Raw genomic sequence first — 16910 nt, forward strand, 5'->3', positions numbered from 1 at the left:
AAGGGAAAATTGGTTGGTTGGGATTGGGTGTTGGGTTTTTCCTCCTTTGCCTTTTGTCAGTGAGGTGGGCTCTGCGGTCTTCTTCAAAGGAGGTTGCTGCCCGCCAAACTGTGAGGCGCCAAGATGCACGGTTTGAGGCGTTATCAGCCCACTGGCGGTGGTCAATGTGGCAGGCACCAAGAGATTTCTTTAGGCAGTCCTTGTACCTTTTCTTTGGTGCACCTCTGTCACGGTGGCCAGTGGAGAGCTCGCCATATAATACGATCTTGGGAAGGCGATGGTCCTCCATTCTGGAGATGTGACCCATCCAGCGCAGCTGGATCTTCAGCAGCGTGGACTCGATGCTGTCGACCTCTGCCATCTCGAGTACTTCGACGTTAGGGGTGTAAGCGCTCCAATGGATGTTGAGGATGGAGCGGAGACAACGCTGGTGGAAGCGTTCTAGGAGCCGTAGGTGGTGCCGGTAGAGGACCCATGATTCGGAGCCGAACAGGAGTGTGGGTATGACAACGGCTCTGTATACGCTTATCTTTGTCCTGCTTTGCGGAAACTGCCAAAATGTTTGGCCTGGAAGTCAGCCTGAAGAAAACTGAGGTCCTCCATCAGCCAGCTCCCCACTATGACTACCAGCCCCCCCACATCTCCATCGGGCACACAAAACTCAAAACGGTCAACCAGTTTACCTATCTCGGCTGCACCATTTCATCAGATGCAAGGATCGACAATGAGATAGACAACAGACTCGCCAAGGCAAATAGCGCCTTTGGAAGACTACACAAAAGAGTCTGGAAAAACAACCAACTGAAAAACCTCACAAAGATAGTTATAGTCTGTTAATAAAACCCCTGTATTAGTATAACACTTGTCTGGTCCATGTCTATGACATATCAATAATGTAGTAAAGAAGGTATATGGCACACTTTTGAAACATATTTTATTTACAAATTTTAAACCATAATAATAATTACATTACATTTTTTATTTGTAAAAACCCTACAGATTTGCTTTCACCCCAAAATCCAGCAGCAATAGATATTCACCAAGATAAATGGTTACTTAAACAAAAGTTGCTTTTAATTATCTTTAAACATGAAAACAGAATCACACTTTAACTTATCACTACTGACTTAACTAACCTAACTTAACCCCCTTCTAAGCGCACGTGTATGTAATGTGTGTGTAAATTCAGAAAAGTTCTTTGATTCACAGTCCAATTTCACATCTCATTCCTCCAAGTTCACTGGTTGCAGGCAATTCTTATACTGTGCACAGAATTTAACATTTATAAAGTTCACCAGGCTTTGGTGCTTGAAAGATAAATAGTTACCGCTCATGAAAGTTCTTGTCGGTTTTCAGAGAGATTTGTTGTTCTTGGAGACCCACAACTGATTCCTTTTTAATCAGCCACTCCAGTGTCTTGATAATGATACTTTCCCCCTCAGGGTTTTCCAGATGATAGCCTCTTCTTTCAGGTCACCACAGAATGCCTTTTCTGTTTCTCTTATTTTAAGTGAAACATTAGACAGCCAGTCCTCTCCTCTTGCATGAACCACAACCACAGGTTGAACCAAGCACTTATAGCCTGTCTTCCAAATGGGGTTTCCACAAGTTTGCTAGCTTGTCCTGTTCCAGTCCCAATTGCTGACTGTAACACACTAGAACTGATCTCAGTCTCTCTTTCTCTCTGTGAGAGAAATCCTGTTTGACTCTCTCTGCTTGTAAAACCACATGACCCTCTTAGAACAGCAAGTTCCACTGCAGACAGAATGTAGCTCTGACAAGCTCTTTCATCTGTTGCCTTTTGTAAACAACAATCCATTAGTGAAGTCTCTTGGGCACTCTCTCCAAAGCTTTTGCAAAGACTGGTGGCCCCAACATGTCTAGCATGGGGCAGAGCTCCAGTATTTTAAATAAGATATGTTTTAGTGTTTGTATGTGACCTACACTAAAACCTGCCCCAATTTATCTCACAAAAATATATATATATTGTCACACATTGAATTCAAAAATTAATACATGTGGTATATAAACACCCCCACCCTCCCTCCTCAGCTCCCCAAACTGCTAGAAAGAAAAGAAAATAGAAAAATAAAGACCAGAGAATGCCAAGGTTATATTGCATTTATATCACAAAGTCTAATATTGGAGGTTACCACTAGAGAGGGGGCTGTGTTAGACCTACTGTTGGGGAATTAAATAAGGCAGGTGACGGAGGTGTGCGTTCAGAAGCACTTCAGATCCATTGATCATAGTTTCAGCTTAATAATGGAAAGGAATAGGTCTGGTCCGAAGATAAAGGTCTTTGAGTGGGGGAAAGCCAGATTTGAAGAAACGAGAAGGGATTTGCAGGAATAGTTTGGGTTGCTCTTTTTTCTGGAAAGGACGTAGAGGAGAATTGGAGAGCATTTAAAGGTGAGATGTTGAAAATGCAGAATCTTTATATTCCTATCAGGACAGAAGGCAATGCCAAATGTTCGAAGGAGCCGTGGTTTTCTAGAGAGATTAGGAAGTTGGTTTGGGATAAGAGAGCAGCCTATGTTAAATACAAGAAGCAAAGGATTGATGAGATGCTTGAACGATACATAGATTGTAGAAAGAACATTAAGAAGGAAATTAGAAAGGCAAAAAGAAGGAACGAGGGGGCTATAGTAAATAGGGTGAAAGCAAATCTGTAGGGTTTTTACAAATATGTAAATAGCAAAATAGAGTTAAGGATGGAATAGGTCCAAAGGAAAATTGGAACAGAGGAATGTGTGAGGAACCATATGAGATATTGAATGAATTCTTCTTGTTGGTATTCATGAAGGAAAGAGATATTGAATTGTGTAGGATAAGTGAGGCAAAAGATAGGGATTAGTAAAGAGGGGGTTTTAGAACTTCTGTGGTATATAAATGTAGATGTCTCCTGGTTCTGATGGGATTTTTCCCAGGACCTTAAGGGAGGTCAGGGAGGAAATAGCAGGGCTCTGACAGTGATTTTTCAACGGTCACTGGAGGATGGTGTGGTGCCACGGGATTGGCGGGTTGCAAATATGGTTCTGCTGTTGAAAAAGGGCACAAGGTGTAGGCCAAGTAATTATCAGCCAGTAAGTTTGACATCGATTGTGGGGAAACTAATGGAAGGTATTCTTAGGGATAATATTTATAAATATCTGGAACTGCAGGGATTGATCAGGGGCATCCAACATGGGTTTGTGAGGGGAAAGTTGTTTTTGACTAATCTTGTTGAATTTTTTGAAGAGGTGACTAGAAAGATTGAAGATGGAGCAGTTAATGTGGTCTATTTGGATTTTAGTAAGGCTTTCGATAAGGTTCCATATGAAAGGTTAGTGAGGAAATTTCAGTCTCTAGGGATATTAATATAGAGATAGTCAGATGCATTCAACGGTGGCTGGAAGATAGACATCAGAGTCATGGTGGACAACTGTCTGTCAGGATGGAGGCCAGTGGTGAGCGGTATGCCTCAGGGATCGGTGTTAGTTCCTTTGTTGTTCATCATTTAGGTTAATGATTTTGATGACGTGGTGGTAAATTGGGTGAGTAAATCTGTGGACGATACAAAAATAGGAGGAGTTGCGGATAGTGAGAAGGGTTTTCGTGGACTGCAGAAAGATTTGGACTGTTTGGAAAAGTGGGCTGAAAGGTGGCAGATGGTGTTTAATGTAGATAAATATGAGGTGCTTCATTTTGGGAAGAATGACCAAAATAGGATGCATGCAATGAAGGGGAGGGCATTGAGGAATGTAGAGGAACAGAGGGATCTTGGAATAATGGTTCAACATTCTTTGAAGGTGGATTCCTATGTATATAGGGTGGTGAAGAAGGCTTTTGGTATGCTGGCCTTTATAAAGCATAGCATAGAATATAGGAGCTGGGACATGATGTTCAGACTGTTTAAGGCATTGATGAGGCCAAGTTTGGAATATTGTTTGCAGTTCTGGTCTCCAAATTATAGGAAGGATATAAATAAGGTAGAGAGGGTGCAAAGAAAGTTTACAAAAATGTTGTCTGAATTGCAGTATCTTGAATGCAGAGACTGGGTCTTTATTCATTGGAGTGTAGAAGGTTGAGAGGGGATTTGATGGAGGTATTTAAAATTATGAAGGGAATGGATAGAGTAGATATGAATAGGCTCTTTTCCCAGAGGGTTAGGGGGAAAAACTTTAGGAGTAATATAAGAGGATGCTTCTTCACTCAGAGAGTGGTGGCTGAGTAGAATAATCTTCCAGAAGAGGTAGTTGTGGCAGGGTCAATTCTGTCATTTAAGAGGAGGTTAGATGAGTACATGGATGTGAAGGTGTTAGAGGGTTATGGGCAGGGAGTGGGTAGATGGAACTAATGGATTTTCACGTAAATTGGTGTGGACTAGTAGGGCCGATATGGCCTGCTTCCATACTATGAATTGTTATATGGTTATATTGCTATATATTTCCTAGAAACTACTAAAGCAATTTGATACATAGTTAATTTTAATTTACATCTTATAACCTTAATATTACTCAATAAAAATAAAATTGATCCTGTGGGAACCTAACCACCGTAATTTGTTCCAAAAATTTATCGACTTCCAACCAGAAATATTTAACTATAGGACACTGTCAAGTAGAATGCGAAAAAGATCCAATCTCATGTCCACTCCTAAAACATAAATCTAATAATGCAGGATTCAATCTGTTTAGTTTTTGTGGAGTCAAAAAATTGATGCAAAAACAATTATATTGAACTAACCTATACCTAATGTTTATAATTTTTGTCATATTATTTTTACATAATTCCATCCAATCTTTCTCATTTATTTGTCTATTTAAATCCTCTTACCATCTTCATCTCAATTTATGCACCCCTAGTTTGGTGGATTTCCTTTGAAGTAAATTATACATTACAGAAATAAATTTATCTACAATACTATTATGAATTAATTCCAATTCACTCCAGCTAGGTATTATCAAACTTGGACCTATTTTATCAATCAAAAATGCCTTAAGTTGATAATAGCAAAGGAAAGTATTATTAGGAACATAAAATTTATTCTTCATTCACTCAAATGTAATAAATCTTCCAGCCTCAAAACAATCCTCTATCAATTCAATATCCATCAGCATCCAAATCCTCAAAAATTGATTATCTTTAGAAAATGGAATAAGTCTGTTTTGACAAAGGGGCATTTTTCATGAAGCTAAACCTTTCATACCTTTCATACCTATTTCAAAATCTATCTTATTTCTCATTCAATCAAGTGTTTCAAAATTGGTGTTTCCCTACTAGCCACCAACAATTTAGAATTTCATTTATAGATAAAATCCTGTAAATTTATTTCCCCTGTTTTACTAAGTTCTATATTAACCCAAACAGGAATTTAATCTAAACAGTACATTAATAAATCTCAATGAGCAGCTTTATAATAATTCTTAAAGTGGGGAAGTTGTAAACCCTCCAATTCAAACATAACCATATAACCATATAATTCCAGGTCAATTTTTCCAAAGAAACCCTCACCATTTTCGCTTTGCATAAAAACTTACTAAAAATTGCATCTAAATCTTTACATTTTTTAAGGCGTTGAGATGGGGATCAACTGAAAAAGATATTGAACTCTCAGAAAAATATTCATCTTAACACAATTTACCATACCAACTAAAGTAATAGACAGGGTATTCCACTTTTTTCAAATCCTCAGCAATTTTATTAAATAAAGGTAAATAATTTAATTTATATAATTTTTTAAAATCATTATCTACCTGAATACCTAAATATTTAATTCCAGTATTTGGCCACCTAAATTCAGTCACCATTTTACACTGAGTATAGTCACCCTTAACTGAAGGCATAATTTCACTTTTCTCCCAATTAATTTTATACCCAGATATTTCCCCATATTCTTCCAATCTTGCATGTAATTGAGAGAAAGAATTTATAGGATCATTCAAATAAACCAAAATATCATCAGCAAATAAATTAATTTTATATTTCTCTCAATTAACCTTTATACCTATAATCCTAAAATCTTGTCTTATAGCTTTGCTAAGGGTTTTATTGCCAAAATAAACAACACTGGAGATAAAGGACAAATCTGCAAACTTAATCTAATTAATTAAAAAGTAGAAGCTTGTCTATTAGTCACCACCTTTGCACAAGAATATTTACAGGACTTTAACAAATTTATAAATGTCAACCCAAAGCCAAACTTTTCTAATACTTTAAACAAAAAGTCCTATTCTAATCTATCGAAGGCCTTCTCTGCACCCAAGGCTACTGCCACACTTAAATCACCTCCTTTCTGAGCTATAAGAAATAGGCTAATAAATCTAGCAACATATCAGTAGATTGTTGCTTTTTGACAAATCATGTTTGGTTCATATGAATTAAATTTGGTAAATATTTAGGGAATCTATTTGCTAAGATTTTTGCAAAAAATTTATAATCAGCATTCAGCAATGATATTGGTTGATAAGATTCTGGTTTTAATGGATCCCTATCTTTCTTTAATATAACTGTAATTATTGCAGTTGAGAAAGATTCTGGTAAGGAATGAGATTCCACTGTTTGATTTAACATCTCCTTAAAAGGAGGTATTAAAAAGATCCTTAAACTTCTTAAAAAGTTCAGGCAGAAAACCATTTTCCCATGGTGCCTTACCATTTTTGCAATGAACTAAGTGCTTCACTGACTTCTCTTGCCACGAAGGGAGCATCTAAACCTCTTTGATCTTGACATTTCAAACTAGGTAAATTTATCTGAGATTAAAAAAAATAATTTTAATGATCTCTATTAGAATCATATTTATATAAATTAGAACAAATGTCTTTAAATAAATCATTAATTTCTTGAGGTTTATAAGTAATGATCTTTGGGCTTTTTCTAATAATTATTCTCAAAGTTTGTTCTGTTTTTAACTGCCAATCAATAACCTTATGGGCCCTTTCTCCTAATTCATAATACCTCTGCTTGGTTCTCTCAGTTAATTTTTCTTTTTTAAGTCTGAATCATATTATAGTGAAGTTTTTTATTATTATTTTCTTGTCTAAAACCTTTCTTTGTAAATCCTTCTCCAACTCTTCTATTTCCATTTCCAATTGATCAACCTCTTTCATATAACCTTTCTTAATTTTCATTGTAAAACTTATTATCTGACTTTTCAAGTATGCCTTGAATACATCCCAAACAATAAACTTATTAACTACTGAATTAGAATTTATTTCTAAAAATTCTTCGATTTTCTTTCTTATAGTCACAAAAATCCACTCTCTTCAACAATGTAGAATTAAATTTCCACCTATAAACCAATTTCTCGTTCTCAGGAACCAAATATGTCATTAAAAGCAATGAAGGATCAGACAAAATTCTGGCTTTATATTTCACGTATGTAAATCTTCCTTGCAGTTGTGCTAATATCAAAATAAATCTATTCTTGAGTAAGAGTCATCCTTGTGTGAATAAAAAGAATAATCCTTTTCTTTAGGATTTAACCTTCACCAAATATCTATCAAGTTCAACTCTTTCATTACACTCAAAGTTACCTTTGCTGCTTTAGCTTGAATAATTGATTTTGTCATTTTATCCAAAACCGGATCAAGACAACAATTAAATTCTCCTCCTATCAATATTTTTTCATGCACTTCAGCTAAAAATATAAAAGTATCCTTCACCATCAACATTTGGTGCATAAATACTCATAGTGTCCACATTTCAGAATAAAGTTGACAGTGGATCAAGACAAACATCCCCATAGGATCAGGAACCACCCTTTGAATTTTAACAGGTAACATCTTAATCAATATCGCCACACCTCTTGCTTTAGAATTAATCATTGAAGACATATGGCACATTTGAACTGGAAACTTTGGGTCTGCTTATGGCACAAATTCAATGCATTACATCATGCTGGTTCCTGCTATTAAAAAAATAAAGAGTTTGTGTCTGTGATAAACACCCCTTGGCTAAATATCATCTTACACTGTACCTTCCTTCTCAGAGGTTATGATGATCAACTTTAATTTAACTTTGCATAAAAATGTATTTCTCTTATCCATCTTTTTAACCCTGAATTGCCCTTGTGGATAATAAAAAGTGGATCGTATTTATAATTAAGATACAGGCAATAAAATTACACTTCTGCCATAATTAGTGAAATCAAGATTTTCTACAGAAGTAATGCATCTCAGCATCAAGCATGAAATTAGTAAACCGCAACTCTTTGAACTATTGAAATTTATGGGACGGGGAATCAACCGGAATAAATTAAAGTGGAAATAAATGACTATTTTTGGCAACTTCACCAACTTGAATTGAAATTAGTGCTTGTATTGATTCAAGGTTATTAACAATAATTCAACATCGTCCCTGAGGCTGAAGTGTCATTGAAAGTACAATCTTTCTTTATTTTGATTATTATAGACAGTATAGATGTCCTATCTCTGAAAATGAGATGAACAATTTTATTCCACTGCCATGGTTATTAAAACCCTTATTTCTCAAGTTCCCTGTGAAAATACTGAGGTAACCTACAGTGTAATGAAAAGTAATAAAACCTTATGTAATGATACTGAAGTTGAGATGTGTTTTATTGCTTTAATACTTGTAAGGAAATATCAAATACAATTCACAAAAGCAAAGAAATTCAGAGATAATACTTTCTCCTGGGTAAACTAACTATTGACTATTGCTTTATTGAAAAATAATGTAGAGTGCAATACATTATTAAGTGAAGTTATGAAATTTGCTTTTGAAACTTTACTTGTCAAACTTTCACCACCAAAAAGTTAGTCTTGAAGGTTAGATCACATAGGAACCAAGGGGAGGTATCTCATTGGATTCAAAATTAGTAGCAGAGGCTTGTTTTTCTGATTGGAGGCTGACGACCAGTGGCACGTTGTTCGTTATCTATAGCAACTATTTGGAATGCAGTGTAGTTAATGTGATTAGTAAGTTTGCAGATGACATTAAACTTGGTGGTGCCATAAAAGTGAGAAAGGATATTTAAGTTTACAACAGAAGTTTGCATTGGGTTGGTATGAAACTTTGACAAATTTCTACAGATGTGTGGTGGGAAAAGATGACCAGCTAAACCAATACCCGAGTGCAAAGCCCTGCAAAAGCTGGTGGACACAGCCCAGGATATCACAGGCAAAACCATCCCCACCCTTCAAGAGCAGAAGCAATCATCAAGGATCCACACCACCCTGCACATACTCTGATCTCGCTGCTGGCATCAGGAAAGAGATGTAGGTGCCACAAGACTCTCAACCAGCAGGTTCAAGAAAAGCTGTTCCCCCTCCACCATCAGACTCCTCAACAATAAACTCATTTAATGACACTATTCCACTTTATTGTGGATTTTTTTCCTCTCTGTATTGCAGTAATTTGTTTACATTTATTTGTTAACATGTGTACATTGTATACAGTTTTTTTTTGCACTACCACTAAGTGGTAATTCTGCCTTGCCCGCAGGAAAATGAATCTCAAGGTTGTATATGATGCCATATAAGTACTCTGATGCAGGGCACAGTCAGATTTGGACAAGTTCAGGTCAAGTGCAATCAGGTAAGACTTTATCTTTTGTTGGGGGGAGGCACTGTCCAGTGAGTGAGGGGCTCAGAGATGGCAAAGGGATAGCAGATCTCCAAGGGGGAGGGGTGGGGTGTAAATACCCTCACTTGGCCCTGGACACATTGGCTCGGTGCTGGGTCGCTGGAGCCCGATGCATCCCTCCTTCTCTCCTCACAGCCCTCCTCCCCCCCCCTCTGCTTCCCCCCCTTTCTGTGGCTTCTGCTCTAATCCCCCATTTGGTTCCTGCTCCTCCCTTCCTGGTCCCCACTCCTTCCATTCCCCCAGTCACCACTCCTCCCTCCCTGGTCCCTGCTCCTCCCGCTCTCCATTCCCACCCCCCACCCCCACTTCTTTGGTTGTCGCTCCTTCCTCCCTGGTCCCCGCTTCTCCCAATCCCCTTGTCCTCACTCCACCCTCCTTGTTCCCTGCTTCTCATGCTCTCCATTCCCCCACCCACATCTACTTCCCCGGTCCCCGCTTCCCCCCCACCCCCAACCACACCTCCCCAGTTCCCACTCTCCTGCTCTCCATCCCTGGTCCCCGCTCTCGCTCTTTCCCTCTTCAGTCTCCAGTCCCCACTTTCTCTCCCTGGTCACTATTCTCCCCCCTCCAGTCCTTCCCTCTCCCTGCCCGGTCCCTGCCCTCCACTCTGGTCCTCCCCAGTCCCTGTTCTCTCCCTCCTGTCTCCTCTCTCTCTCCCTGGTCCTCCCTCTCTCTCCTTGGTCTCCATTCTACCCTTGACCCCAGTCCCCAACCTCTCCTTGTCCCAGGACCCCACCCACCCTGGTTCCCAAATAACCCCCACATCCTAATTTGTTCCCCCTTCCCCATGCTCCCCCCACTCCCTCCCCTCCCTCGTCCCCATTCCTTACCACTCTCCCCATTTCCCCCACCTCACATCATGCCCCGATCTCTGCTTTCCCATCCCTTTCCCCACTTCGTCCCCAGTTCTTATTCCCACAGTCCCCGGGCCACCCTCCCTGGTCTCTGATTTCCCTGATGCTCCCCTGATTCCCACTTCCCCCTCACTGCTTCCCTCCCCCCCTTCACCCCCAAGGCTCCCGTTCAATGCTAAACCCTGGATGGATGGTTCAGATTCCTGCAGTGATCCTATGAACATTCGTAGGCTAGACTTTAATTTTTGGGGGGTTGCAAGTAGCTGGCCTTGCATAGGGCACAAAATAGTCTGGAACTGGCCCTGCTCTCATGATAAATCTGAATCTGATCGAGATCAGTTGAAACAGTGGGCCAAGGAGAGTAAAATATATTTCCATCTTGGAAAAAAAGTATGACAATCTACCCTATCTATGTAAATCATAAAATTCTGTAGACATTGTAGTTGAAGTAAAACCACAAAATGCTGGAGAACCTCAGCAGGTCAAAGAGTGTAACAAAGGCAAAATACATAACTGACATTTTGGCCTTGAGCCCTTCATCAAAGTATGAGAAAATGCAGGCAAGCATCTGAACAAAAGAGTAGGGGGGCGAAAGCAGGGGGGTTGGCAAAAGCAGTAGTTGATAGGTGGAGAAAGGAGGGAGATACACCAGCAGAGAAAACATTCTAAGTTTGTCCAAACTCTCCTTTTTGCAAATATACTCTGATAGAGGCCAAATATACTCTGATAGAGTGAACCTTAATTGCATCCTCTCCAAACCTCTACATCTTTCAGTAACCAGAATGACCTACAATATCCCAAATATGGCTTAACCAAAATGTTATACCCTTCATCAATACTTCTCCATTGTAAACTCAGGACCCAAGCCAATGTCAAATATGACATATGCCTACTTAATCTCCCTATTTGCTTATGTCACCCCCAAGATCCCTCTGCATATCATTGCTACAAAGAGTCTCATTGATTACATACTTTCTTCTGCATTTGACCTCCCCAAAATACAACACCTCACATTTGTCCAGATTAAACTCTATCTGCTATTTCTCTATCCAGATTTCCAATTGCTCTACATCCTGCTGGATCCATTGATAATGTTCCTTGCTATCCCCACAACTCCAGCAATTTTCATGTCATCTGTGAACTTACTAATCAAACCATCCACAAGTACCAGCTCTGATCCTTGTGGAACTGCTCTGATGTCAAATCTCCAGTCAAAAAACTAGCCCTCCGTCACTATCCTCTGTCTTCAACATCTAACATTCTGCTGGGAACCTTCTAACCAGATGGCATTAATATCCATTTCTCTGGTTTCCGCTCCCCGGACACTCCCCTTCTCCTATCCCTATGTGTCATTTCTTCTAGCTCTGGCTCTCTTTCCCTCCATGTCCTTTCTTCTAGCTTTGCATTCACAGGCCCACCCCCATCTCTTGATCATCTCATCTTTCCTGTCCAATCCTTCTATTCATGTCCAATTATGACCTTTTTCCTCTTGGCCTCTTCTCTTCCCCCTGCCTTTTATTTAAGCACCTGCCCGCTTTTTGCTTTGAAGAAGGGCTCAGGCCAGAAACATTGGTTATATATCTTTATCTCCTATGGTCGCTGTGTGTTTTTACCTCTGTTTTCTATGGACAAGCCTAGTTTGAATGCAAACTATCAAGTCACCCTTGTTATAGAGTCCAGAGGACCCCAGAAACCAACAGCATCACAAGGTTACTTAAACAAAAGTTGTTTTTAATTATATTTGAACCAGAAAACAGAATTAAACTTTAACTTATTACTTAACCTACCTAACTACTTAATCCCCCCTCTAATACTAAGCGCAGGTGTGTGTAATGTATATTTAAGATTAGAAAAGTTATTTGGATCACAGTCCAAACTCACTGGTTGCAGGTAATTCTTGTACTGTGCACAGAAGTTAGCATTAACAAAGTTCACTAGTCTTTGGTGCTTAACAGGCAAATGGTTACGACTCAGGAATGTTCTTGTTGCTTTTCAGAGAGAGATTCCTCTTCCAGGACATCGGCAACTGATTCCTTCTCAATCAGTCTTGCTGACGAAACTTGCCCCCTTCAGGGTTCTCTAGATGATCCTCTTTCTTTCAGGTCACCTTTCACACTGCTCATTTTCTCCTTTGACCAGGCTGTCTTCCAAAGTTTGCCAGTGTATCCCTCTGGAACAGATTTCTGTCTCTCTCCTCTGTTTCACACCCTCCCTCTCTGAGAGCAAAACTCTTCTCTGCCTGCCAAGATCACATGCTCTCCCAGACAAGCTGCCGTCCATACTTTGTTGCCTCCTGCAAAAAGCATTCTGCAAAAGTCCTGCAAATATTCTGTGATTTAAAATGTGTCTGTACAAGTTGCTCTAACAATTCCTCCCAAACCACCTCTAAATACTCTGTCACACCCTGCATTCCACTTGCCTTAACTTTTGGATCAGATGACCATGAGGGAAGTTATTTTTCTGTGTTCCAAGTAAACAATATATACTGCCATGCTTTCATCTCTCATTTTTGTTACTTCTACAAGAAACTCACCCAAATAAGAAATACAGCATTGTAAAGCTCGTCGAAAGAATCAAAGACTTGTTGATCCAAACCAAGGCTTTTATTAGCAAAAGACAGGAGTTCTTCACAGGTTGCCGACCAGTCCGGAATGGTCCAACCTGGCTAGGGACACAACCCTTTAAGGCCCAGACAGTAGATGTGGCTAAGCTCTCAGCCATTCGCTGTAAGCACAGTCATTACATTCTCTAGATACTGTAACTATATACATTGGTGATAGGTCTGTACTATAACATTCACCCCTTCTTGGAAAACTGGCCCTTAGGTGGAAGGGCTGAAGAGGGAGAAGGGAAGGAAAAAAAATGAGGGAGAGAATGAAAGGAAGGGGTAGGTTAAGTACTGTAGTGGTTAGGGGGTCTGACCATCCGGCGTGACTGCCGTGGTGCCGGGATTGGGGTCGCTGGAGTGGTGTCGCCAGTGGGCTTGTCGGGTGCGACCGCTCCTTCGCTCAATTCCCCAGCCGTGTTGTCGGCGGGGTGGCCCGGGTCGTCGGGGTGCTGTTGGTCCTTCTGTTCTGGCATTGGGCCTGGGGAATAAAGAGTTGGGGAAGGTTGGGTTGGGGGGGTTGCTGGGCCTACCGCGTCCTGAGCTAGGTCCCGCACCGAAACAGTGTCCTCCCGCCCGTCTGGGAACTCAACATAGGCGTAATGCGGGTTCACGTGGAGTAGAGTCACTCGGTCGACCAAGGGGTCATTCTTTGAGTGCCGGACGTGGCGTCGCAAAAGGACAGGGCCAGGGACGGTGAGACATGCTGGTACAGTGGTTCCTGATTCGGATTTCCTCGGGAAAAGGAATATCCTTTCGTGGGGGGTGACATTTGTTGCGGTACATAGGAGGGAGCGGATGGAGTGTAAGGCACTAGTGAGAAACTCCTGCCAGTGAGAGGAGGGGAGATCTTTAGACCGGAGAGCCAGTGTAACCGTTCTCCAGATGGTGGCATTCTCCCTCTCGACCTGGCCGTTACCACGTGGGTTATAGCTCATGGTCCTGCTTGAAGCAATACCACACTCCAGAAGGTACTGTTGCAGCTCTGCGCTCATGAATGAGGACCCCCCTATCACTGTGGATGGAATTGGGGTACCCAAAAATGGCGAAGATACTGTGAAGAGGCGGTGGTGTCTGGGCAGGGCACAGCGAACGGGAAGCGGAAGTACTCGTCGATGGCCGTAAGGATGTAGTTATTACGGTTGGTCGACGGTAGGGGCCCCTTAAAGTCTACGCTAAGACGCTCGAAGGGGCGGGTGGCTTTGATAACGTGGGAGTTTTTCGGACGGAAGAAGTGGGGCTTGCATTCAGCGCACACCGAACAGGCTCGGGTCATGGAGCGAATCTCCTCGACTGTGTAGGGTAGGTTGCACACCTTCACAAAGTGGGCAAACCTAGTGACCCCTGGATGACAGAGCGCCTCATGGAATTTCTGTAGTCTGTCCATCTGTACGCTGGCGCACGTCCCCCTGGAGAGCGCGTCAGGTGGGTCATTGAGCTTACCAGGCTGGTACAGGATGTCATAGTTAAAGGTGGAGAGTTCGATTCTACATATGGTGATTTTGTCATTTTTTATCTTACCTCGCTGGGTGTTGCTGAACATGAAGGAGACCGCGCGTTGATCAGTCAACAGTGTAAAGCGCCTTCCAGCAAGGTAATGTCTCCAACGACGCACTGCTTCAACTATGGCCTGGGCCTCCTTCTCGACCGAGGAGTGTCTACTCTCTGGATCCTGGTGACCAAGGTGGCTTCCAGGGCGAAGTCGGATGCATCGCTCTCGACTTGAAACGGGACAGACTCATCGATCGCGTGCAGCGTTGCAGCGGCGATGTCGGATTTGATTCGATCGAAAGCTGCTCTGGCTTCGGTCGAGAGGGGAAAGGAGGTGGTCTTGATAAGAGGACATGCCTTGTCGGCATAGTGTGGAACCCATTGGGCGTAATATGAGAAAAAGCCCAGGCAGCGTTTGAGCGCTTTCTGGGTATGGGGCCAGAAAGTCCATTAGGGGCCGCATGCGGTCAGGATCTGGCATCACTACCCCGTTCTCCACCACGCAATCTGGAATCACAAGTCATGTGGTCCGGAAGACACACTTGTCAAAATTGTAGGTCAGGATCAGCCAACTGGCAGTTTGAAGAAATTTGTCTAGGTTGGCGTCGTGGTCCTGCGTGTCGTGGCCGCAGATGGTGACATTGTCCAGATACGGGAAGGTAGCGGTTAGCCCGTTCTGGTCCACCATCCGGTCCATTTCCCGCTGGAAGACCGCAACACCATTCGTGACCCCGAATGGTACCCTGAGAAATTGATACAGCCGCCCATTCGCTTCGAAGGCCATGAATGTTGTTTTTCTGGCCGAGTCAGACGCTCCATCCCTTTTTAAAAAAATTATTTTTGCTAATAAAATTGTAGAGCTCGTTGAAAGAACCAAAGACTTGTTGATCCAAACCAAGGCTTTTATTAGCAAAAGACAGGAGCTCTTCACAGGTGGCCGACCAGTCCAGAATGATCTGACCTGGCTAGGGACACAACCCTTTAAGGCCCTGACACTAGGCGTGGCTAAGCTTTCAGCCAATCACTGTAAGCACAGTCATTACACTCTAGATACTGTAACTATATTCATTGGTGATAGGTCTGTACTATCACAAGCATATACTGGAAATTTGGAGCAACCACAAAATATCAGAGGAACTGAATCAACCTTGTGATGTAGGATCTGCATAAAACCAAACCATGCTGATTAACCCTGGTTGGCCCATGCTTTTCCAAATGCAGTAATTCTTGTCCCAATGAATCTTCTCCAATAATTTCCCTACGACTGATATTAAGGCTTGTTGTCCTATTGTTTGTGATTTGTCCCTGTTGACCTCCTTAACACTGGCTAATCTCCTGCTTTCTAGCATCTTATCCATGGCTAAAGAGGATACAAAGATCTCTATGAAAGCCTTGGCAATCTCCACCATTGCTTCTCTCAGTATCCTGTGATGGATCTTATCATGATCTGGGGTTCTTACTCCATCTCAAAGTTTTTCCAAGTCACCCAACACCTCCTCTTTCTTAATATTGACATGCACTAGTTTTATCAGCATTTTCCCTATCCCCTTATCTCACAGTCATCCTTGTCCTTCTCCTTGGTGAATACTGATGTAAAGCACTCTTTAAGGACCTCACTCACTTCCTCTGACAACCTGCATAAAGTTCACCCTTTCTCCTTGAATGCACTTCCCCTTCCAGAAGCATCAAAATCAGGACTGTCAGGCTGGAAAATAGCTTCCCTCAGGCTGAGAAATTGATGATCGTGTCCTGGAACCTTGGGTCTCTTATCCTGAAATTGAGTAAATTATTCCAAATGTTTATATATTTATTTGTTATTACAGTTTTATGTACATATGTGGTTATTATGAGCTGTGTGAAAAGCATATTATGTGTATGTGTGGGCACCGTGGTCCATAGAAATGGTGTTTTGTCTGATTTTATATGTACAGTCAGATGATAAGAAACTCGAAAACTTGCCCTTTATATTATAAACTGCCATGGAATTCTCCTTAATCTACTTGATAAAGACATTTCATTATTCCTTTTCGCTCTCTTGGTTCTTTTTTATGCTGCTTCATTTATAATCATCAAGAGCCTTGTCTGATTGCTTCCAAAACCTTAAACATATTTTTTTCATCTTTCTGACTAAACCTATAATATCACTTGTCACCCTGCCATCCTTCCATTCTTCCTCAGAGGAGATTTACCAGGATATTGCCTGGTTTGGAAAACGTGTCAGCTGGCAAGGTTAGCCGAGCTAGATGTTTTCTCTTTGGATCAAAGAATGATAAGAGGTGACTTAATAGAAAATAGGTGCAGAAGTAGGCCATTCAGCTTTCAAGCCAGCACTAGTGATTATAGATGATTATCCACAATCATTACCCCATTCC

General features: G+C 41.3%; 1 long non-coding RNA gene across 2 annotated transcripts in view; it reads left to right on the top strand.

The window, feature by feature from the left end:
• Positions 1-16910, top strand: part of LOC138753863 (uncharacterized) — an 89727-nt gene that overhangs the window by 27590 nt on the left and 45227 nt on the right. For both annotated transcript variants that reach the window (XR_011351469.1, XR_011351464.1), the window contains exon 2: positions 9448-9540. This is a non-coding gene — a long non-coding RNA (uncharacterized lncRNA). The remainder of the gene's footprint in view (positions 1-9447; positions 9541-16910) is intronic.

This window comes from Narcine bancroftii, chromosome 1, assembly GCF_036971445.1.
Source record: "Narcine bancroftii isolate sNarBan1 chromosome 1, sNarBan1.hap1, whole genome shotgun sequence".
In the NCBI taxonomy this organism is placed as follows: domain Eukaryota; kingdom Metazoa; phylum Chordata; class Chondrichthyes; order Torpediniformes; family Narcinidae; genus Narcine; species Narcine bancroftii.